The sequence below is a fragment of the Pyrus communis genome, chromosome 14 (genome assembly GCF_963583255.1).
Source record: "Pyrus communis chromosome 14, drPyrComm1.1, whole genome shotgun sequence".
In the NCBI taxonomy this organism is placed as follows: Eukaryota; Viridiplantae; Streptophyta; class Magnoliopsida; order Rosales; family Rosaceae; genus Pyrus; species Pyrus communis.
The window spans coordinates 16545767-16572089 of record NC_084816.1 but is presented as its reverse complement, the minus strand read 5'-3'; the positions used below and the strand labels follow the sequence as shown (position 1 = coordinate 16572089).

At 37.6% G+C, this 26323-nt stretch overlaps 1 long non-coding RNA gene and 1 pseudogene across 7 annotated transcripts; one reads left to right on the top strand and one right to left on the bottom strand.

Moving 5' to 3' along the window:
* Positions 1-26323, top strand: part of LOC137714461 (inactive beta-amylase 4, chloroplastic-like) — a 55812-nt pseudogene that overhangs the window by 11373 nt on the left and 18116 nt on the right.
* On the bottom strand, positions 3802-10006 carry LOC137714700 (uncharacterized). Of its 7 annotated transcripts, none has more exons than XR_011065431.1 (11): positions 9763-10006; positions 9544-9605; positions 9296-9401; positions 7623-7670; positions 6855-7074; positions 6668-6735; positions 6467-6559; positions 6289-6342; positions 5777-5975; positions 5359-5454; positions 3802-5157 (listed from the first exon to the last, which is right to left on the bottom strand). It is a non-coding gene; the product is annotated as an uncharacterized lncRNA (long non-coding RNA). The 7 variants fall into 7 exon arrangements; XR_011065430.1 differs by having other exon boundaries at positions 3802-5165; positions 5777-5840; XR_011065429.1 differs by having other exon boundaries at positions 5777-5840.

Below are 26323 nucleotides of genomic sequence, written 5' to 3'. Positions count from 1 at the left end.
AAAGACCCACTCACTGATACTCGCGAGATCGCAGCTGCTTGAACTAGAAAAGTCGGAGTCTCAGGTGGTAATCGCACCTAAGCATAATATTGGGACCTATTAGCAAAACTTGGTTAAAATGTTTGAATTTGGGAAAATGGAGTGTGGATTTGGAATCAGGATGTCGAAATATGTTAAGACGTGTCCCGGGCAAATTTTATAAAAAAGTCAATGAAAAAGTCGATAGTCAACTCTAAAAAGTAAACTGAGATGCCCCGATGGTCAACTATGTTAAAACCTTTGGAATTTCACTAAATGGATGTCAAAAAACGGACTCAGGGTGTCGAAATTAGCCTAAGAGGGTTCTTGAGAAAATTTCGAAAAAGTCAACACAAAGAATATTCTAAGAATATTCTAAAAAATATTCCAAGCTTAATTCAGAGATGGGCTGGGCCAGATCCCTGGTTCGGATCCGGATCCGGGTCACAGATCTGGGCTTCCTCTTTTTCTTTTTCTTTTTTTTCTTTTCTTCTTCTTTTCTGGCTGGTTGCTGCTGCAACCGCTGGGATAAATCCTAGCTCCGACCACTCAAAATCTTCACTAAACCTAGCCTTCCAATATATCAAATCGAAGCTCAGGGGACAAGGAATAAGAACATACCTTTGGTCTCCTCGGCCGTGGCCAGAGTTGGCCAGAAAACAACTCGAAAGCCGTCGGAAAACTGGGTTTGCTACTCTCAGAGTATTTCTGCGTCCAAACAACACTAAAACATCTGAAAAACATCCTAATCGTACTTCTAAACATGATCTATGAAGATCTTGGGGGTTTTCGAGGCTTACCTTTGCCGGGGACAATGAGAACTTGCCGGAGTTCTCCATTTCCGATTATTCTCCGATGCGAGGTCCGAGAGTTGTTCGAGTTTGGGTTTTGGGCTCAAGAATAGAGAGATGGGATGAGCTAGGGGTGATGGTGATGTGGCTCACCGGCGAGGTACTAGTGGTGGTGTTTCAAGGTGGTCGCACCCTTTCGGTGCTTGCCTAGGAAGAAGGAAGAGAGAGGTGAGGGTAGTTTAGGTAGTAAATTGGGTCTAAAAAGATATTGGTAGTTTAATTAAAAGTAATAATTTTAGGAGCCCACCCACCAAATAATTACTGATTCCGCTATGGCTACCAAATCCACTAATTACTTGCTCTACTATCAGCACTTACTGTTCCACCAACTATCAGCACTAATCGCTCCATTAATGTAGGCAAATGATTACATACAAGAAACCCAAAACTGATATTTTCTTAATAATATGTGTTGCTAGCCGATGAGTTCCATCCATTTTGTGCACATAGCTGGAGATGCGCAATTGTGGAATTGTAGTCTTCAGTTCACACTCCATCAAAACAAACAACATAGAATTACAAGGATGCAACGAAATTTGTCCTTATAATATTTGCTTTTCGAGTAATTTTAATATTTTTGAATTATGAAATTTTCATCATTCATGATGATTTGCGACGAAAGCTTTCCTTGCTTTTAATCTTATGTGTCCAAGATCTTTTGTCGGGAAAATGTATTTTTAATTTCTTTCTCTATTTATTTATTTATTTTAAATTACATATTTTAATTATTTTTTTGTAATTATTTTAATTAAATTATAAACAAAAAATTATTTATTTATAATATATATGAAAATTTCCGTACAAGCCCAAAAAAATTTATAATATCCGAATAAAAAAAACCACAAAAGAAGGTCGTCAAGGTTTGTTGGGTCGAGCTGCATGGGTATCTGCTAGGAGCTCGAATGTGGTTGAGGAGCAGCTGGTAGCATCGAGAATAGAAAGCTGGACAGCTGAAGGGCTTCTTAGGCACTAAGCTATGCATGGAAGCCTATGGAGTTTCATTTGACCTGAGTATGATCCTTTCCACTAGATAATATATATAATATCTCTTTGCCTTTGCACAGTATACTGGTTAGTGAATGGTGTTGAGGGAAATACAAGGGGTAAACCCTTCCTTAAAAAGACAAAAAAAAAAATACTATTGCACATCTTTCGTGAGAGAGGGTTGCTAAGAACAACAGGCAATACACTCTATCAAAACATAGCCATTTCTCGTAACATAAACAGGAACACCTCCTCGAAACAACAGGGATGTGGGCTAGGATTAGTTCAATTGGTGATGTGACTGGGCCAAGTATTGAGCGGAATCAACATGCTTCAACTCAATTCACTTACAAAGCGCTTCCGCAACGATCCTAGCCCCGCGCTCCTCAACAGAATGAAGTTGCCTAGCGAAAACATCGCCATATACATTTATTCGAGACAACTTACTCTCTCTTGCTCTCAGCCCAAAAAAAAACTAGGGACAGAAGCAGTTTTGACTACCGTATCTTTTTTGAACTTTCTTCTATTAGAGAAGGGCGGGGTTTGGAACCCTCAAGCAAGACATGATCCACATAATAAGATATCATAGCACCTATAGATAAATGTACGGTTCATCATGTTACTTATCCAAGCATGTCGCCGGATGGTTGGATATGTAACGTAGTAGGGAAAGGTTTGGATTGTTTACCTAATTCCTTTTTTCGTGTACCCACGAAGTTGAACACCAATAAAATATTGATTAAACAGTACAAGACCTGACGTGAACAAATTCTTCCTCATTAGACTGTTATAATCGGAGATTGCTTCTTTGTTTACTCAACTCGTAAAGAGATTAATTTATCTAGATACCGTTCGACTATGGAGGGCGTCTGCACTGGCTTTCAGTTTGATTCTAGTCAATATAAGATAACAGGTAATAAACGTTGGGCCATTCGACCACTCCTTCTAAGGCGCAACTTAGAATTGTAATTTGCAGGTAGGGAATTTGTATTTCAGGGTTTTCTTTGCAGAATGCAAAGTTCGACAGATATACACACGCATACACATGCAACATATGGAGAAATTTTTCTGAGTTCCGGGAACACTAGCTGAGTTGGTGTTCCTAACAAATGAAGGCTTGACACGTGTTATTTTATTTTATTAAGGTAAAGAATTGCCAACTAGATTTTTTTTTTTTTTTTTTTACTCTTCCTAATTTACCCAACCTACTGCAATAGAAAATATAGAAAATCCACCGCCAACCCCCACCACGCCATTGACACCGAGCTCCCATCACAAAGCAACCATCGCCCGTCAATGAGTTCACTGGATACTCCATCTTACTATTCTTTCTCCTCTTCCCTCTATTTATCCCACACCGAGCTCCCATCACAAAGCAACCATCACCCGTCAATGAGTTCACTGGATACTCTATCTTACTATTCTTTCTCCTCTTCCCTCTATTTATCCCACTCTTACTTCGACATCAACTTGAGAAATGGTTAGCGGCAACTCAAGAGCTAGTGAGTTCATCGACTCACCGGCATTCCTTTTGTCCTTTCCCAGCTTAACAGAGGAGGAGAAAGAAAAAGTGGAAGAGAGAGAGAAGGTCAGAGAGAGAAAGGTGAGGAAGAAGGAAGGGATGGACCCAAAGGGTGTGGCGGCGGAAGTGGAGTGTGAAAAGAAATTTGGGATTTTTTTTATGTTTTTGTTTTTCTTTAATCTAATTCTTTTTTGAGAAATGAAACAATGAATATTAGGGATAATAAAGGAAGCTCAATAACAAATGCACCGATTATATTTTCCAAAAACCAGAATGCTAACTCAAGGAGTTGTTTTTTGCCACACGTCAAATGCTGATTAGTGGTGAATACGCATTCAGTTTTTACTAGAAATTGTACCCGCGCGTTACTACAGGACGAAAAACTGTATGAAAAATTATCCAACTTTATTCTCTCCATAAAACAAGTACAACAGAAGTAAATTTTTTATAATTAGATAATAGAATACAAAAATATCAATGTAGCAAAGTAAATGGACGTGGTGAGAGAAGCTATCCTAATTATAACCCTATTCATTTTTATTCAACAAAGTTGAACAAAGAAGCAATCATTTCTACTTTGGTGATTGAGCATGAACTTTAGCTCGGTAATTAGAAACTGAGGGCCATTTCCTCGAACTGGCTACCTACAAAATCTCCAACTTAAAAAAACATGACATGATACAACAACAAACTTTCTACGTGACACCAGATAAATGTTGCTATTCCTGACGCAAAAGTGTAATATTACGAAATAGAATATGATTTAAAAAGGGTGTTACCGCTAACCCATTGTCGGTCTTCCTTTCGAGTATTCCTTCCCAAAGTTCCCATACTATGTTCTCAAACTGCTGCTCTTTCCCATTTTCATAACATCTTTAAAATTCATTTGAAAAAATAGATACATAAATAAAGACGCTTAAAAGCAGGTAAGTAAACATTTTAATGAAGAGGAAATGCAGAAGTAGAACCAACTAAGCCAGAGTCCAACTTTCACAATTTAATATTAGACTTCCTGAGGTTTGCAGAGACTAAATCTGAAATAATTTACCAAATTAATAAGCCATCAGTTGGACTATGGTGGTAATCATAGCACATATTACCACCACATTAAACCGAACATTTGTAAACAAAATATGCAAAGCGAATAAGCTCACAGAAAAACCTACCAAAAACAGCAAGATGTCATTTAATTGTGAAATAAAACTATAATACTATAATAATAGAAGACCCATATCTATTTATTTCACCCAAAATGATTAGAAAGAAAATTTATGTGCGAAAAAATCACTAACCTAAAAAATTCAACCCCTAACATTACTGGAATTAATTGATGTGAAGAAAAAAAATAAAAAATAAAAAATAAAAAAAACCGAAAATTGAGAATTGGGTTTGAGGATTTTACCGATAAATCATTGTAGTGATAAACTCCTATGTTTACTGAAAATAAACGTCAGAAAGGTAGATTGCTTGTTCGATGTTGTGCCTTGCTTTCCATTCGGATCCTTCTCTTTCTCCTCCTTGGAGACTCTCATTCGAGTAAAATCAAACATGTTTTGTAGAGTTTAAAAACCCGGGGCTTGAATGTCTAAAAGAATCTCCATATCCATTACTTATAAAATAATTTTCAAAGTAAAAAAAATTCTTTTGTATGCCTATTACCTTTTGCTGGACCCAACATAGATTGAAGATTCCTAGTATTTCTCTGCTACCTTCTGGACGGGCACCCAACGCCTTCTCAATTAAAAACATGCAGAGCTTCTCATTCTCAGCAGGATCATGCACCTGTGGCACTTTTTGTTCAGTGACCAAAGTGCCATACAAAACTTGATCTAAGGCAAGCGTAGCAAAAAATTGATCATAATTTTCAAAACAACATAAAAACTAACACTATTTATTTTGTTGATATAAATTTGTATGCAACACCTCAAGAATATTAAGATTATATGGTATGGAGTTGGACATGGCGAAAAATATAAAACTTACAGCAGAAAGATGCTCAGAAGCATCCACTATGAGAACTGGTCTGCCATTAACATAAAGAAAGTCATGTGCATAAGCTTTTCCAGTTTCAGCTATACCCTGCACTCAATCACAGGATTAGGGAAGTACCAAAAACAAAACTTTAATCATAATTATATTGTATTTACAGCTTTTGAAGATGATTTGTTAACATGTTTTTTACCTAATATTTGGAATGTAATTTCACACTTGTTTTCAAGCCTGCTAATCAGCCACTTTTTGTTCTATTGCAGTAATGTTTCCAATAACATCTTGTAATCTCAAAGAAGCTTATGATAATTAATATAATAAAACCTAAACAAAATACCAAACTCAACTCCAAAATAATGAAAAACTAAAGAAAACTCCCAATTCAATAACCCTAGAAATTGAAATTGCTCACCTTGAGTACACAGGGCTTCGCAGCCTGGAAATAAAAGCCTCAAAATCCAAAAAACCACCGTCTCCTGAAACCAAACCCTATTTAAAACAAACATTTCAAGTAGAGGGAGGACAGGCATGAAAAGAAGTCATCTTGCAGGCAGAGACTAAATGGTTTTTTTCCTTTTGATCACCCAGGTTGTTATTAGACTCAAGAAATCCTGAAACCAACCACGCAATTAAATTAAGACCACAATGCACTAAATGACATTTACAACCCACAACGCACAAAAACTAAAAACGCATTGAAAATGCTAAATAAATATAAGTATTCACATCTAAATTTAATTTTGACAGACAATTTTCTTGCTGAAAAACTTTGATCTGCAAAACCAAATAACATTTTTCAACAAAAAAGAACTAATTTAACAAAGCAAATACGGTATACAAAAACAGCTATTCAATTTAGCTTCATTTAGAATACAGGACGTCCATTCAAAACGATTTAAAGGATAAAAATATAGAAGAACCAACCTTTTTGAAAGGTTTCCATCGTACGTTCAATAACTTTAGCATGAATCAAATTATCTGAAATAAAAACAAACTCCATTAACTAAATCAGAAGAAAACCAATACAGATTAACAGAGAAAAACGCATTCACACATGCATAATACAATACATACATATACAATATATAATTAAATGACATACCTTGATGGCCTGTGGATCTGTGACCTTGTTTCGAGAAGAAGAGCAGAAGGAAACAGTTCTAATGATGAGGCAGTACAAACTTCAGAGTGGGAACTGAAATTAGAAAAACATAAATTTCAAACCATTTAGAAGTCCCAAATCACAAAAGCCCCAAATTTAAACAAATTAAAGCCAACCGGATGTACAAACCGAAGAACTCACCGGAAAGCCCTAGCTTCTCTGCCTAAAAAATTCCTTTAAATCAAACCGAAAAAACTGAAGATGGTTACCTGAATTCAATAAAAATTAAAATATGATGAATTTACTCTTAACCATGGTCTTTTCAAGAATAAGAAAAACCTAAAAATATCCCAAACGATCCCAAATTTTGGAACTGCTTTAAACCAACCTGCCATGAAATTATAGCCGCTTGAGAAATCTCCTTCAAATCAGAACGGAAGAGGCAGTACATGCAGTCTGTTTCTGCTGTGCCTCTAATGTTGCTTCAGCTTTCTCCCTTGCTTCTTCACATGTTTCCATCCCTGAACTGCACTTGTCTGCTTCCTTTTGATACTAGGATGCAATCTTCTTAGCCTCCAGCAGAGCCATTAGCGAGTTTTAAATACAAACTGGTCCTTGCACATATGTTTAGAATGACATCAGTAAAAAAATTCAACGTGATTTTTATTTAAAGGAGTAATGTAAAATTCAAAAGCTTATTCCCTTCAAATGACGTATATTAAACTCAGAGAAAATTGTAGCAATGGTTCCACAATTTTATTCCAATTAGAGCAATGGTACCTTAACTAAAAATCCATGACCATTAATCCCTTAACTCATCAAAACGTGCAGGTATGGTCCTTTTCGTTGACTCTATCAGAATTTCATCAAAATGAGTTATGTTGGAAGAATCATTACTACAATTGGGTTGCATTAATCATGGTTCTTAAAATGGTATATTATCATTTAATTAATGCAAACATTGTTTTCCCAGCACTTTTAACATTTTGTCATCACAAAGGAATTAGCCTGATTTTTGACAACTTTGATATTTCCAATTTCGTGGATCTACTTTATCAAGACATTTCAACACAGTTAAGATCTATGCACAGCTTTTAATTTAGTTTCCAAAAAGAAAAGTAACGCCTCGTTTCGAAATTTGTTATCTAAATCTTACCCTCAAGCAATTTAAAACTCGAAAAGATGCCCAAACTGTAGTGATCCCCTGCAAAAGAAACCGGCAAACAGGGAAAAAAAACAAACAATAAGCAATAAAACTCAAAGACCATAATACACAAAATTCCCTATAACGTAAATTGATAAAGCATTTTACCCGATCCAATTGAATTCCAAATCACAACACATAAGATAAACTAATAAACCATTTTATCCAAATAACCACTTAATTTTAAACATTTAAAACCAAAGAGAACCAAATGCGCATATTTGGAAGGGAAAATTAAAAAAAAAAAAAAAAAAAAAAGGAGTGTTTTGAGTATCTAAATCTCACCCTCAACACTTTAAAAATGCAGCTGTCCCAATGGAAAGAGAACTTGCAAAACGGCGTCCCAGCACAAACACAACATATTAAACAAACAAACGAAGAGAAAAAAAAAATTAAAAAACCGACAATGAACGATAAAATTCAGAAATCCTAGGATACAAAATCGCAAATGACATAAAAATTAGTAATAAAAGTTATGAAAAAACAGACACCGCTTGACACCAAATGGCTTGACGCCAACAACGACCCCAAAGGCAAGCAAAATCCCAAACCAGTTAAGAAAAAATTAAGAGTCCATTCCTCTGTCATATTCTTTTCCCCTGTTTTGCTACCCCTAATCCCAAATGTGTCTTCGATGCTCTTTGTCCCCTTTTTCTCTCACCCTAATATCTCACCGGCAAAATCTTAACACTGCTGCCTTCCCCCGCCAACAAACCCTCAACACCTTGTAATGCTATTTTCTTCCAAATCTATAACAAAAACTGCATGCATAAACACGGTAGAAATTTGAGAAAACTCACAACACAACCTAACTAAAAATCTCACGGATCAAAAGTTTCACCCAAAAGAACCCCCCCATCTCTCTTATCAAATGAAAACTCCAAAAGCAATTCAGTGGTTGATAACAACCCATTTAAAATTGAACCCAAAAAAATTAAAAGCTTCTCCCACATTGATTGGTCATTCATTCTGCACCTGCATTTCACTAAAAAAATTCTTGATGAGGGCAAAGCTAGGAGTCTCAATTTCAAAATCCAAATCAGAAAATAAAACAAAATAGAATGATCTATGAAGAAAATTTATTCTCCAATAGAAAACTCAGTGTTACACAAAATCATTGAATTGGAATGAAACTAATGAGATTTAAATTGAACAAAACCTAACTCAATTGAAGCCATTCTGTGAAAATCTTCCGAATAAAATTAATAAAACAAAAATAAAAAGTTTTAAAAATTAGAAATCAGAAGAAAGCATATTAAAGCAGGCAAAAGAGACGGAGACAGAGCATCAACTAAGAGCAGATTTCCTCCAGACTTGCTTAAGAAGTTAAGTACAGATTGTCTTCTAATGCAAAACCATAAAGTGAGTTCTAATCTAAAGGCTCCTACCATAAAATTAGACGAATTTATCAAATATATCATTTAATAATCCTCACGCATGTAATTATCCTAAATAACCAAATGGTTTACTTGGTCAAATCTTATAATTGCTCGGTTTGTTTTTTACTTTCCAAAGGCCAGCCGCTTAGAAACATATATCATAATTGAGAAAATCAGTTTGTTTTATGGTGTTTTCACTATCTTCAAAACCAATATCAAATTTTGTAAGGAAGAGAAAAGATTTACCTTTGGGAAAGTCTGAACGGTTGCGGCTGTTGGTAGAATCGAACTGAGATTCAACTTATCAAGACTTTAAGCCACAATTGTTCTTTCTTAACTTTAGCTACTTCAGCTACATAACCGGAAAAAAATTAATTTAATTATAGTTAACTAATCTGGGTTAAGATTAATCAAAAAGCTTGGAAATTTCAGATCTAAAATCACGAGTCAGGCTGCAATTAGAACCAAAACTATGGAATTTCAAAACCACTCACATTAAACACAGAGGTCTTCGCAGGCTTCAAAGAAAAGTCACAAACTCGAAAAACCCCATCTCCTGAAATCGAAAACAAAACCAAATTAACCATCATCACCCAGAAGCCGAAGCTACAATCAAAATTCCCAAAACCAGAACCAAAAAAATTTGAACAAAAAACCCATTTAAAATCCAAATTTACACTCGCAAGCACATAACATTCAAGGCAAACAATTACCCGAATCAAATCGGCAGCAGGAGATGCAATCTTTTATGGGCTTCAAATTTTCTTCAAATCGAGACCAAATTCGCTATTTTTCAGCAAGAGAGCGTTGCCGTTTGTAACCCCCGATGAAAAGATCTAAACCAATTTGACTAACTCGAGCGTTTTCTGGAAGAAAGGAAGGCACAGAGAGAAGCGGAGATAGGAGAGAAGGCAAAGAGAGGTTTGAGAGAAAAAATGGTTTCTGAGAGACGAGAAATTTTTCTGGGTACTGGGTACACCAGCTGGTGTTCCTGACCAATAAAAACCAGACACCTAATTACCTAATTTTTTAATTAAAAAATGTCAACTAGTATACTTTTTTGTCAATCAGAATTCCTAATTTACCCTTAATGAAACAAAAATTGAAAATAATCACCCTCCCCTTCACAGCACAACGCATCCTCCGCCTTCAAGAACTCACCCAACCACCACGCGTATAAAAAGAAGAAACTCAGGTGTCATGTGCCATTCGTGGGGGACACCAGCTATCTTGTGTACCGGTACCTTCTCCTTTGAAAGTAACATTTTGTGGTCAGTTAATTAATGGGTACGGAGGAGGAAAAAAAAAGGGTAAGGAGGACATGGTGTATGGTTAAATTAATCAGGATCAGGGTGTATATTAATGGGGTTTGAATCATAAATTGTCTGTGGATGTGAAGAATGCATGGCCAACCAAAGAGGTTTAGCCACTATTTCCTACCATAAACTGATGACATTAAATAAGGTCATGGCTGACCAAAAAAGTTCATGTAGTAGCTTGGGATGCCACAATAGCGTTAAATTCATTGCACTTTAGTCGTTCTCTCGTAGACTCTCTCTGCTAATTCAATTTTGTTGAGTAAACCTACCATTTAAAATGCTCTAATTTAACTGTTTAAAATTTGTTCAATATTATGTTTGCGAGAAATGTCGAATTCAGTGAATAATTAATTTATTTAAAATTTACTATAAAATTCGCAATAATCAACGATTATCAACCATGTACCATTGATAATCTAAAGGAAATTTTATTTAAACTCATCTAACTTATTTATATACCTAACTTACTCTTTGCATCCATTTGATTTTTAACTAAACTACTAATATCTCTTTAAACCCAAATTTAATACTTAATATATCCCCATAAACCCAATTCAATACGTAGATTTATTTTTACACTCATTAGATTTTTAACTCAGAAACTGCCGCAGCAGCCTGTGCCACTTGACTGCTGAATAGTTACCACCAAATAAGCTCATTGATTTTTCAACGGATGTAAGATTGAAATCGAAGAAGAAGACTAAGAAGATGGAGAGAAAATGGGGTTTTGGGTGTGAGTTTTGGAGATTGATTTTGGGTTTAAGCTTGGTTTATGTGGCGATGTGCGGGTTTTATAAGATGGTTTCGGGTGCATTGAAACCAATTCTATCGCCGGAGATGGTGAGAAATGTTAGTGAAAAATCTTGGGTTGTGGATGATATGAATGGCAGGCTAAGGTTCTTGTAGAAAGAGATGCAGGGTCTTGTTCCTGGGAGGGTTTCGAATCGCAGCTATCCTAGTTCTATATAGGACATAGTCAGGTACTTGGTAATCAAACTTCTGCTTTACAAATTTAATAGCAATTCAACATTATTCGGTGATAAACTTGAAATGTCTGTTCCAAAATTCACAAACTTGTTAATGATGAAATGTTAGGATGGTTTGCTTCTAAGCTCACATTGCACATTGTATAAATCTGCGATTGAGGAGGTGCGGATATGGGGATGGCCTTTGCACACCGCCGGGTTACTCACGAGTGGGTTTTCTTCCCGGTCTTTCACAATCTTATCCGGCAGAGTCACAGAGGTAAAGCTGAAAACGTTTTGTATGGTCAGCCTTGAGATGTATTGAGTTTTGTGTCATGATGTACAAACATATACTATTGTCTTACCACATTGTTGTTGTTGAGAAGTGGTCGGATGGAAAGGTCGGTAGGTATGTGATTCGGAAGCCAAACACTTCCTGGGTGCCTCAGCTGTGCAGCTAGATCCGAATACATGGATTCTTGAGTATTGGTGGAGCACGATATGTGATAACCAAAGATTAGTTTCAGCAGCACTAGCCCTTTTGAAGAATATGATCTCAAGAATGCTTGGAAAGATGCAACAGAAATTTTGGCTCTTATCTACTTTTGGCAACAACCAGTACCTTGAAACTACTGCAAATTACAATATCGAAATCCCTGTTGTGCGGAAGCTTCAACAAGTGTGAGTGAAAAATAATAAACCCTAGAAACTGATAACAGATAAATGAAACAATACCAACAAGAACACCAAGATTTATACTGGTTCGGCAATGCCTACATCCAGTTTGGAGACGACGGAGTATTCTACTATAATCAATGAGAACATACAATGGTGTTTCACTCAATTTCCCAAAGACCCGAATAACCCAAGCTCACACACTTACAATAGGAAGAGAAAATATCGAATACAAAGCAAAACAATTTGAGAGGATTTTTTTTCTTTCTCTCTACCGAATGGTTTCTTGCTGTTTCTCTTCTGTGTATCTATCTGGGCTGCTCCAGCTTCTTCTTATAGAACCGAATAAGATGACTTCTCAAGAGAACCAAAGGCCAAAGGTCTTCAGATGCCAACGCATTGAGCATCTGCTTTTGTTTGTCTACCACATGTAGCAGATGGCAACGCATGCCACCACAAAAGAACATCTGCTTTTGTTACTCTCCCACATGCTGTATGCCAACCCATGCCAACCCATGCCACTGCAAAAGTAGCAGAAACCAGATATTTATCAATTGTTTATTTTTTGAGCCAATAATCAACAATCTCCACCTTGGCTCAAACCCTCTAAGTAGAACTCCAAATTAGTCGTCTCCCACTCCCCCATGGGGCAATCAACAAATTTTACAAATGCCAACCAAGTCTAAGCAGTGCTTAAACTTGAGCAACGAAATTGGCTTTGTTAACATATCCGCAGGATTGTTAGCGGTCCCAATCTTCTGAAGAAGAATATCTCCCTCGTCTATGATCTCACGAACAAAATGGAACCTCACGTCAATGTGTTTTGTACGTGCATGATGAACTTGATTCTTTGCTAAATGAATAGCACTCTGATTGTCGCAATGGACATCCACATGGTCTTGTTGAACCCCTAAGTCATCAAGCAACCCTTGAAGCCAGATGGCTTCCTTTATAGCTTCTGTTACAGCCATGTACTCCGCCTCAGTAGTCGACAATGCAACTGTAGATTGCAGACTCGACCTCCAACTTACCGGACCTCCAGCAATAGTGAATACAAAACCAGTAGTAGACCTACGCTTGTCTAAATCACCTGCGTAATCAGAATCCACATATCCAACAACACATTTACCAGTAATTTTATCCTACTGGAATAATAAACCAACATCCACAGTACCTAGAATATACCGTAGAATCCATTTCACAGCTTGCCAATGCCCTTTTCCTGGATTATGCATATATCTACTGACAATACTAACAGCTTGTGAAATATCAGGCCTAGTACACACCATAGCATACATCAAACTACCAACAGCATTTGCATAAGGAATTTGAGTCATGTACTGTCTCTCCTCAACAGTTTTAGGAGACATAGAAGCACTAAGTTTGAAATGAAGGGCAAGAGGTATACTAACCGGTTTTGAATTTTCATTCATCCTGAAACGATGTAGTACCTTCTTCAAGTATTGCTTTTGACACAAACTAATCTTGCCCTTTGCTCTATCTCTTTCAATTTCCATACCTAGTATCTTCCGAGCTTCTCCCAAGTCCTTCATCTCAAATTCATTGCTCAGTTGAGTCTTCAACCTTTCAATCTCCACTTTGCTCTTACATGCTATAAGCATATCATCAACATATAAAAGTAAATAAATGAAGGTTCCATCTTGTAGTTTGCGAAAGTATACACAATGGTCATAGTGACTTCTTGTGTACTTTTGCCCAATCATAAATCGATCAAATCGCTTGTACCATTGCCTTGGAGACTGCTTCAAGTCGTACAATGTTTTTCTTAATTTGCAAACCCAATTTTCCTTTCCAGCAACTTTAAAACCTTCTGGCTGGGACATGTAAATCTCTTCCTCCAAATCACCATGTAAGAACGCAGTCTTGACATCAAGTTGGGCTAACTCAAGGTCAAACTGCACAATCAAAGCCAACAGAATACGAATAGAAGAATGTTTTACTACAGGAGAAAATACCTCATTGTAGTCAATGCCTTCTTTCTGAGAGTAACCTTTAGCCACCAATCTGGCTTTGAATCTTACATTATCTTTTCCCAAAGATTCCATCTTCTTGGCATACACCCATTTACAACCAATTTCTTTCTTCCCCTTCGGTAACTGCACCAGTTTCCAAGTCTCATTTTTATGAAGAGATTTCATCTCCTCATCCATAGATTTCTTCCACTCCTCGCACTCTGGACTTATGACAGCTTCTTTGTATGCCGATGGAATGTCATCTTCAATAACGGGAAGTGCATATGCCACAATATCAGTAAATCGAGCAGGCTTTCGAATTTCCCTTCTCGATCTTCTGGTTGCAATATAGTCTTGTTGTTGTGGAGGCTCTTGTGTAGGTGCCTCTACTTCATCATCCACGTCTTCATCATCAGAATTAACTGTAGGGCTAGGGTTTGTAACATCGGACCTTACTGGGACAACTGGAGTCTTCAGTAACTCCACCTGCTTTGTGTTGCTTATGATCTTGGTTGCTTTAGTTTCACCTTCATGCTTGTTCCGATTAACCATACCAGCCTCATCAAAAGTCACATCTCTGCTTACAACAAATTTCTTCATATCTGGACGCTAGAGTCGATATCCCTTCACACCAGTGCTAAAGCCCATAAATAGAGCTTTCTTTGCTCTTGGATCCAACTTGCTTTCTCTGACATGATAGTAAGCAGGACAACCAAATATGTGTAAGAACTTGTAATCAGTATAAGGTTTATTAGACCATACCTCCATGGGCGTTTTGCCCTCGTTTGCAGCAGCTGGCAATCGATTAATGATATGGCTTGCATAAGTGATTGCCTCAGCCCAAAATGCCTTGCTTAAACCAGCATTAGATAACATGCACCGGACTTTCTCAAGCAACGTACGGTTCATGCGCTCCGCCACTCCATTTTGTTGTGGTGTCTCCTTAACCGTAAAGTGCCTCACGATACCCTCATCTTGACAGACTTTCAAGAAAGGATCAGACTTATATTCACCCTCATTGTCTGATCTGAGAGTCTTGATCTTTCGATTGCTTTGAGTTTCAATCATTTTTTTCCACTTCAGGAATATTTTCAAGACTTCATCTTTACGCTTCATGGTGTACACCCATATTCTTCTAGAGAAGTCATCAACAAAGGAGACAAAATAATGGCTACCTCCCCAAGATGCATTCTTGGAAGGTCCCCAAACATCAGTGTGAACATAATCAAGAATGTTTTTAGTGTGGTGAATAGCAGTGCCAAATTTTACCCTAGTTTGCTTACCAAACACACAATGCTCACAGAATTCCAATTTGCATGCCTTTGCACCTTTCAACAAGCCTTGCTTCACCAATCCTTGCAACGCTTTTTCACCAGCATGCCCTAGACGCATATGCCATAACCTTGTGGTGTCTGTGCTATCGTCAATAGCTTCGGTTATGGCTGCTCCACCAATAATTGTACTTCCCTGCAAGAAATACAAGTTATTTCATCTTATACCTTTCATCACCACCAGTGCCCCGTACACAGCTTTAAGAACTCCACTCTTCATGGTGATCTTAAGACCCTTGGATTCCAAAGCTCCTAGAGAGATAAGGTTTTTCTTCATATCCGGTATATACCGAACATCACTTAATTCTTTGACTGTTCCATCATGCATCTTCAAACAGATTTTGCCTATCCCTTGTGTTTTGCAGGCATTATCATTACCCATCAAAACAACTCCACCATCCAGCTCCTCGAAGCTAGAAAACCATTCTCGAATGGGACATATATGATAGGTGCAACCTGAATCCAAAATCCACTCCTTGGAGTGACCATTAGTAGATGAACTAGCCAAAGCAAACTCGAGATCATTATCTCCTTGGTTTACAATATTTGCTTCAGGACCCGTTTTCTCCTTCTCTTTGTTCTTCAATTTGGGGCAGTCTCTCTTCCAATGACCCTTTTGGCGGCAAAAGGCACATTCATCTTTAGCAGGAAACTTCCCTCGTGACTTTGAACGAGATTTTCCCCGTTTCACATATTTTCTTTCCACTGTTCGACCCTTTGCAACAAGTGCCTCGGTTTGTGAATTGTGAGTCTTTAGTTCCTTCTTTCGACACTCATGATTCACCAATGCCGCAGACACCTCATCAAGTTTCACCTCGGTTTTTCCATACAACAAAGTAGTTGTCAAATGATCATAATCATCAGGCAATGAATTTAACAAACATAATGCCTTGTCCTCGTCAGGAATTTTCACATCAAGGTTTGCTAAATCAGCAAGTATTTTATTATAATCATTGAGGTGTTCATGCATAGAAATACCTGGACTATACTGAAAACGGAAGAGTCGTTTCTTCAGGAAGAGCCGATTTTCTGCGCTCTTGGTCGTATACTTTTCCTCCAATTTTGTCCATAACTCCTTGGCAGAAGTTTCCTTCATATACGGGTATTTCAACTCCTTGTCAAGAAATGATCGAATAGTGATGCAAGATTTATACGCACACAAATTAAACCCTCTTTTCGTCAAATTGTAGTATATGTATAAGTAGGGATCGTTCTAGACCGGGGATTAGGAGGGATTGTTAACCACTTGAATTTGACTCAAAAACGTAAAATAACAATATGAAACACTATACTAGACTCAAAGAATGCAAAACTAAACTTTAAAACACTAAAACAAACCAAAAGACTCAAAACCACACCAAAACACTCAAAACTGCCTAAAAATCACTTTCTGGGCAGTTTTGAGCACCTTGAGTACTTTGGACGAATTTGGGAAACAAAATGAATCAAAACACTTACAAACACAAACTAAATGTATTTCTAACTAATCTAACACTTTAAAAGAAATGGGAGATTGGTTTTGAATGAAACTTGAAATAAAAACAGAAACTTGGAAACAAACAGATTGTAAATTAAAGCATAAGGAAGTGAAGTAAACACAAGATGAAAGAATCAACAACTAATGTAAAAGGATAGTACCAATGAAGATGAAGCTAGAGATTCGATTTCACCATTGCTAAGCCAAGTCCATGCTTGTTAAGTCAGATTATACTCATCCCTCTACTTATTTCTTGGGTTTGTTTCACTTAGATATGATCAGCCATATGATGTGTGGATTTGATCAAATGTCTCTAATTATGAGCCTAATTGTGATGTGCAACTTTGGTTCCTAATCAAGACTATGTAGTGCATAAGAAACTTTCACAAAACCAAAGGGAACACTCGGCATGATGTTTGCAAAAGATTCCCTTCATTCATTCACATATCCACCAAGATTATGCATGATGTGTGCTTTAATCTTGGCTAAACAACCTGTGGTTAATTCAAATGATGATCAAGCATTAAAATTAACACACTAAGTCACAATTAAATCGGAGAATGAAGCAAGAAATAGATAGATTAAATGAGAATTCCGAATTAACTACATGGCAAACTTTGCAAGGCTACATCGAATCCATAGAAGAGGATTAGTTACAATTCATGTTTGCAAAGGATTTAACATAAAAATATAAAACATGAATGAACATAGAATTAATAAGAAGAAAGAACCCTTGAAGCAAAACTGATGTAGAATCAAAGAAACACCTAAACATTCCAACAACTCAAACTTGAATTGTATGAACGATTAGGCCCTCTTATCTTCCTTTTCGTCGTAGCACAAGGTCTAAGGGATGTTGTTGGTGTGTTGAATGGATTGGGGAATTATGGAAATGGAAGGATGATGTTTGGATTGTAAGGGAGAGTCACGGCACAAAGGGGGGTTTATGGTCTACATTTCTGCAATGGATGAAGTGTATGAATGGAATGGATGGACTTTGTGAAGGGCACGGCCCCAAGGGACCAATTTCTGTTGTGAAATGAATTGTGGATGAATGAGAATGAATGAATGAGTATTTATAGGTGAAATGGGGGGGACATGACAGCTAGGTTGCATGTGCTAATGTTTGTGTGTGCATGTGAAATCTGGAATTGCATGTGTGTTGAATGTGAAAGCATGTGCAATGAATGTGTGGTGCAATGATGAAGGAATAATCTGAAAATGCAAGGTGAAATGAAGTGGAATGACAATGGCATGTGGAATGAATGATTTCTTGGTGATGGGATGCATGTGTTGATTAAAGGGGAAATGAAAATCTGAAATGGGATAGCATGTGGGTGGAAATGCATGTGGGTGAATGTTTAAAGTGCATGTGCAATGTTTTAAAGGATGGAATGATGGAGGAACAAGTGCATGTGAATGCATGGTGATAGCATGTGCACGGTTTTGGTTGAAATGATGGCAGATTGTGAAAACAATTTGAATGCATGTGTTTGATGAATGATAAGTGGTGAATGATATGATAAGTGATAAGTGGTGAATGATAAGTGATGAATGATAAGTGGTGAATGATAAGTGATATGATATGTGATTATGATAAGTAATGGGAGCATGTGTATGGTTTTGGGAGAAAGGTGGAGATGCACGGCATAAGGGAAATGGAAAGGTTTAAATGTCCTAAAACTAAAGGGAACAAAGTTCCAACACTTTGGTCTTCAATTTCGTCCAACATTTTGGCGCCAAGCATAAGCTATCCATCCTTAGCCCAAAAGTGCTCCAAAAGTCTCCAAAATGCATCTTTTTGCTCCTTTAACCCTTTGGACCTACAAACACACGAAAATAGCTTAAAGGACTAAAATAACTAAAGAAACATAACGTAAATGCACGAGAACAAGCCATTTAAGTCGCATGAATATGCTCCTATCAAATACCCCCACACTTATCTTTTGCTAGTCCTCGAGCAAAACAAAACAACAAAAGAACACGAAACTAGACAAAACGAACAAAACACAACCTACACCTTCCAACAATCGTCTCACGGATTTCCAATGCTCATGACATGTTAAAAATCATTATCCCCACAGATTTTAGCAATCTTTACACTTAAGTACATTCTTAATCATAGTCACCACATACTAGTTCACATTTAAGCATTTAAAACCATTTCGAATGTAGTAACATGCCTTAGAGAATTTCCTCAATTCCTTACTAGAATGCACTCTATTTTCACATAGATTTTCTGACTATACACCCTACACTAGTTATATGTGAGAGATTGATGTAAACATGAAAGACTAGTATCTCACATATGTTATAACAAAGAAAGCATTTTCTGGATTTACGATAATGACATGAATATGATCTCATGAATGGAATGCTACTACTTAGAATGAGAACCAGTGATTCCATAAGCTCATATCAATTCCAAACTCCACATATTGAACACATAACGATCAAGATAGAAGCATAAGGGTTGAAACGGGGCTAAAGGTGTTTGGCTAACAAAGAAAGGATAGGGAAAACAAACGTTCTTTAAGCAATAGTGAGCAAAGTATTGAATTAGGCACTTAGAATTCCCTTTAGAACGCAGAAGTCAACTTTGAACACCCAAGGGGAAGTCACACAAAACTTAGGGCCATATTCAAACTTTTTGGGCTCTTTCTTCAACAATCACACTTGTGAGTCCATTCTCACTTATTTTCACTCTTTTTCTTTCTTTTCTTCTTCTTTTTCTCACATTTTTTTTTTCTTTTTTTTTTTTTTCGTGCCTCCTTTAAGACTTAGGCACATACATACACACAAAAATCCCTTCCCCCACACTTATTTTCTTCAACATATTAATCAAAAGGAATTCATTTAAGTCATGCTCACTATACTTCAAGAACAAGGGTACGGATGGTCCTAATCTAGACTAGGTAAGGGGTGATGTGGTTAGCAAAGAAAATAGGCTAAACGAGGCTCAACGGGGTTAAAACTAATAACAAATACGAAATATGGGAAGTAAGGCTATTTGGTTATGGTGGCAATTACACAACTTCATCTTGATATGTGTTATGCAATTCAATGTCATGCTTTGAATGAAACGGATATAAGTTCTAGCATTTAGTTCTATCATGATACAATTGCATTCTAAGTAGCAACCAAGCAAGGAATAATGAGATCATGCAACAACTTTAGAAAATAAAGAATCACAGAAAATAACTCTCCAAAGAAGGTAATGGCTCGAGTCTCACAGGGTTGTAGCGTTTGTTTGAGTTCCTTCCTTCAAGCATGTTACAAAAACGAATTTTTCTTTTATGATTGCATGTGAAGTCATACATTATAACCATAACCAAGCATATACCAAGAGTAAATCAAACTTTTCCCTATGTTTATAACTCTTTTTAACCGTCATGCAATTATAAACCAAATCCTTATCATTGTGTTGGAAGGTACCCTAAGACACAAACACACAAAAACGACTCAAAACACTCTTTTTAGGCTTTTCAAAACATTTTCTTCAAATTTTTATGTGATTTTCGGAGTTATAAAACAAAACACACTAAAACACTCTAAAACAATTTAAAAACACCTTAAAACAGCAAGGAACAACATTTGAAGTTATGGGTGATAAAATCCCACGAATTTGCATTAACAACATTAGTTACCCCCCCCACACTTAAATCAAACATTGTCCTCAATGTTTTAAGCATAGATTCACACAAAACATAAGTAAACACACAAAAAGCACTTAAACATACTAAACATGGCAAAATGTAATTAACAAAGAGAAGAGTTTAGAGACGCAAATCTGGTTGTGGAATGTAAATTCCATCTTCTCCTTGTTGATTGCATTGAGGCTTGATGTTGTTGACTCCACAGGGGTTCCTCCCATCGTTGATTTTCCTTTGTGCTACTCTTGAACTGGGCAGCAGGATTCTTTTGGTCTCCCCCGAAGGTCTGAGCTTACTCCTTTGGTCTGTTTCTTTGTTCAATCTTTCCAATTCGTATTGAAAAGGGTTGGAGGATAACTCAGCCTATGTTTGTCTCCACATGCTTCAATGTATCATTTTCCTTGCCTTGCTTGCTCCCCTTGCAGAAGTGGTCGAGAGCAACGCTAGGTAAGCAATCAGGAATGGATTCCAGGGAGTCGGTTCCAGAACAGAAGACTGACTCCAAGTGCCTCTGATTGCTTTCGTTTTACTTTGCCATGCGAGTAATAACAAGGACAAAGGAAAGGACAGGGAAAGAGCATGATATGAGATACTTTTGCTTTAGACCTTGATGATATGAGATACCTTTGCTTTTGAAGAAACGGCGAATGAAGCAGCACATGTATTTGTTGTGGTTGTCTCCACATGCTTCGATCGACCGTTTCCTTCTGCCTTATTTGTACTCCAGGTTTCTGGTATCTTCTTTGGGGGAGAAAAAATTGAGTATTTCAAAAGGCGTTGCTGGGAGAGCGCCCTCAGAGGTGCTGAAGAGTTGGACATTTTCTTCAGGTTTGCCTTGCCATAAAAGACGAAGGTCGACATATATAGAGATAATATCAAGTGGTGGTACTGTTCTTTTACCCTTGTCGACAAACGTCTCTTCAATTTCTGAGCAAACGGCTCTTCGATTTCTGAACGGACGCCCCTTCGATTTCTGCACAGGCGCCCCTTCGCTTTCTGAACGACACGTGGTAGTGCGGATGCGGCTCTGTCAGAGCTCTTTTGACAAAGTCGCACGCGTTTTCTGAAAAGCAGAGAAAGCGTCGCCGAAATTTACGCTTGTCGGCAAAAGTGTAGCTGCGATGATGACCTCCACGTGAACTTTTGACAAAGTTGAACGCGCCTTCTGAAAAGCCGAGAAAGCGTCGCCTAAATTACGCCGGAAATTCCGGCTTCTTGAATCGATGGACGCGTCGCTTCGGCTTTTTATAGAGCTATCGATAACCACAACAAACATACTCTGAAGATTTCCCATTCTTGAAAATCGACTCCGGCCCTTTGAAATTTAACTCCATCCCTTCTCTTTGAACACTTTTGAAAAATGGCAAACTCATCGAACCTTAGCTTGGAATTGAGCCTTAGCAGTGATACGGGCGCGCCGCGTCAAGGTAACGTATGGCGCCCTTCTTTCTTATCTTCTAACGGTCATCTTTCAAGTGAAGACTCTGTGATGCAGGACGCCACAACAGCTACAATAGTAGCTAGGAACCTCCTCACTCCAAAAGATAGTAGGCTGCTGTCAGGACGGTCCGATGAGTTGGCCGTTCAAGAATCCCTCGCTCTTAGTGTTCAGTGTGCGAGCTCTGTGTCCAACATGGGCCAACGCCTGCTTGCCCGCTCCCGTCAGGTGGAATCATTGATGGCAGAGGTGGAGAGTCTTAAGCAAGAGATCCAGCAGCTTAAGTACGAGAATAGAAGTTTGCATGTGCTTGCAAATAACTATTCGTCGGGCATGAAGAGGAAGATTGATGAGCTGCAAGAATCTGAGGGTCGAATTCACAGTGACCGTCAAAGGCTTGCGGCTTGTCTCCAGAGGCACCTTTTTCCTGGGTCATCCAGCGCTTGGCCAAGTATTGAGGCCTGGAATGCTTTAGCTCCGATGCCTCCTGCTTCGATGGCTTCCGCTCCGATGCCTCCCGCTTCTATGCCTCCTGCTTCTATGCCTTCCGCTTCTGCGCCTCGTAGTGGGGCTTCACGTAAACAACCTTTGTGAAGCTCCACTTTTCTCCATGTTTAGTATTTTATTTAATAAATGAAATTTTTTTTTTTTTTTTTTTTTTTTTTTTGTTTCAGTGCATTGGGTTGCCTCCCAAGTAGCGCTTTCTTTTACGTCTTGCAGCCGGACGAAGAACCCAATCACTCCAGGATATGTTTACGAATCGGATGAAAACTCCGAGTCATAAACTAGTACCTAAAACAAGAAACAAAACAAGATTAAGAATCTGGAATAAAAAAAATAAAAAGATCAAACGAAAATAAAACAATCCAAGGGATTAGCAAATTTTCTAATCCCCGGCAACGGCGCCAAAATTTGATGCAAGATTTATACGCACACAAATTAAACCCTCTTTTCGTCAAATTGTAGTATATGTATAAGTAGGGATCGTTCTAGACCGGGGATTAGGAGGGATTGTTAACCACTTGAATTTGACTCAAAAACGTAAAATAACAATATGAAACACTATACTAGACTCAAAGAATGCAAAACTAAACTTTAAAACACTAAAACAAACCAAAAGACTCAAAACCACACCAAAACACTCAAAACTGCCTAAAAATCACTTTCTGGGCAGTTTTGAGCACCTTGAGTACTTTGGACGAATTTGGGAAACAAAATGAATCAAAACACTTACAAACACAAACTAAATGTATTTCTAACTAATCTAACACTTTAAAAGAAATGGGAGATTGGTTTTGAATGAAACTTGAAATAAAAACAGAAACTTGGAAACAAACAGATTGTAAATTAAAGCATAAGGAAGTGAAGTAAACACAAGATGAAAGAATCAACAACTAATGTAAAAGGATAGTACCAATGAAGATGAAGCTAGAGATTCGATTTCACCATTGCTAAGCCAAGTCCATGCTTGTTAAGTCAGATTATACTCATCCCTCTACTTATTTCTTGGGTTTGTTTCACTTAGATATGATCAGCCATATGATGTGTGGATTTGATCAAATGTCTCTAATTATGAGCCTAATTGTGATGTGCAACTTTGGTTCCTAATCAAGACTATGTAGTGCATAAGAAACTTTCACAAAACCAAAGGGAACACTCGGCATGATGTTTGCAAAAGATTCCCTTCATTCATTCACATATCCACCAAGATTATGCATGATGTGTGCTTTAATCTTGGCTAAACAACCTGTGGTTAATTCAAATGATGATCAAGCACTAAAATTAACACACTAAGTCACAATTAAATCGGAGAATGAAGCAAGAAATAGATAGATTAAATGAGAATTCCGAATTAACTACATGGCAAACTTTGCAAGGCTACATCGAATCCATAGAAGAGGATTAGTTACAATTCATGTTTGCAAAGGATTTAACATAAAAATATAAAACATGAATGAACATAGAATTAATAAGAAGAAAGAACCCTTGAAGCAAAACTGATGTAGAATCAAAGAAACACCTAAACATTCCAACAACTCAAACTTGAATTGTATGAACGTTTAGGCCCTCTTATCTTCCTCTTCGTCGTAGCACAAGGTCTAAGGGATGTTGTTGGTGTGTTGAATGGATTGGGGAATTATGGAAATGGAAGGATGATGTTTGGATTGTAAGGGAGAGTCACGACACAAAGGGGGGTTTATGGTCTACATTTCTGCAATGGATGAAGTGTATGAATGGAATGGATGGACTTTGTGAAGGGCACGGCCCCAAGGGACCAATTTCTGTTGTGAAATGAATTGTGGATGAATGAGAATGAATGAATGAGTATTTATAGGTGAAATGGGGGGGACAAGACAGCTAGGTTGCATGTGCTAATGTTTGTGTGTGCATGTGAAATCTGGAATTGCATGTGTGTTGAATGTGAAAGCATGTGCAATGAATGTGTGGTGCAATGATGAAGGAATAATCTGAAAATGCAAGGTGAAATGAAGTGGAATGACAATGGCATGTGGAATGAATGATTTCTTGGTGAGGGGATGCATGTGTTGATTAAAGGGGAAATGAAAATCTGAAATGGGATAGCATGTGGGTGGAAATGCATGTGGGTGAATGTTTAAAGTGCATGTGCAATGTTTTAAAGGATGGAATGATGGAGGAACAAGTGCATGTGAATGCATGGTGATAGCATGTGCACGGTTTTGGTTGAAATGATGGCAGATTGTGAAAACAATTTGAATGCATGTGTTTGATGAATGATAAGTGGTGAATGATATGATAAGTGATAAGTGGTGAATGATAAGTGATGAATGATAAGTGGTGAATGATAAGTGATATGATATGTGATTATGATAAGTAATGGGAGCATGTGTATGGTTTTGGGAGAAAGGTGGAGATGCACGGCATAAGGGAAATGGAAAGGTTTAAATGTCCTAAAACTAAAGGGAACAAAGTTCCAACACTTTGGTCTTCAATTTCGTCCAACATTTTGGCGCCAAGCATAAGCTATCCATCCTTAGCCCAAAAGTGCTCCAAAAGTCTCCAAAATGCATCTTTTTGCTCCTTTAACCCTTTGGACCTACAAACACACGAAAATAGCTTAAAGGACTAAAATAACTAAAGAAACATAACGTAAATGCACGAGAACAAGCCATTTAAGTCGCATGAATATGCTCCTATCAAATAGCAGCACAAGCATGAAGATTAATTCGCGTCCACTGCTTATCCTCAATATCTTCTGGTTTCTCTTCCAGAACCATATCCAACTCTTGTTGATACAAGACATCCATAACTTCACATTGCCACATACCAAAATTATTAGAGCCATTGAATTTATCAACCTCTAACCTTGTAGTAGCAATTTGGTGTCTGTTGGATGTAGGTGCTGACTCCTTCTTCTTCACAGGTTCACCTTCATCTCCAGCCATCTTCTTCGACACTATTCACGGGAATGCAGCGCCAAGAAATTTTCCCTTTTTATTTCTTCACTCCCACGAAAAAAAAAACAAAGCCCTAGTCGAAAAACTGGGCTATGATACCACTTGTTGTGCGGAAGCTTCAACAAGTGTGAGTGAAAAATAATAAACCCTAGAAACTGATAACAGATAAATGAAACAATACCAACAAGAACACCAAGATTTATACTGGTTCGGCAATGCCTACATCCAGTTTGGAGACGACGGAGTATTCTACTATAATCAATGAGAACATACAATGGTGTTTCACTCAATTTCCCAAAGACCCGAATAACCCAAGCTCACACACTTACAATAGGAAGAGAAAATATCGAATACAAAGCAAAACAATTTGAGAGGATTTTTTTCTTTCTCTCTACCGAATGGTTTCTTGCTGTTTCTCTTCTGTGTATCTATCTGGGCTGCTCCAGCTTCTTCTTATAGAACCGAATAAGATGACTTCTCAAGAGAACCAAAGGCCAAAGGTCTTCAGATGCCAACGCATTGAGCATCTGCTTTTGTTTGTCTACCACATGCAGCAGATGGCAACGCATGCCACCACAAAAGAACATTTGCTTTTGTTACTCTCCCACATGCTGTATGCCAACCCATGCCACTGCAAAAGTAGCAGAAACCAGATATTTATCAATTGTTTATTTTTTGAGCCAATAATCAACAATCCCAACCTAAAGAACTCAACGGACATCATTGGAGGTGCAATGTTTTCTCTCAGCAAACATCCGGACCTCATATCTTGTGAGAAGCTTCGAAAAAATGTCCCCTTGTTATGTTGTATTTGTGGAACCCGTTGAGCTTAATTGTTAATCTGATCTCAAACTGTATACGTTCCCTAACTGTGTAATGTAATCAGGAAATTGTTTCTTTCCTGATTATGATTAACTAGCAACAAACTACATTCTGCTTGGCGTTAGGAATCCAGATAGATAGTAACTCAAACTGTCCTAAATGAAAAAGCTTTCGCGTTTTAGCA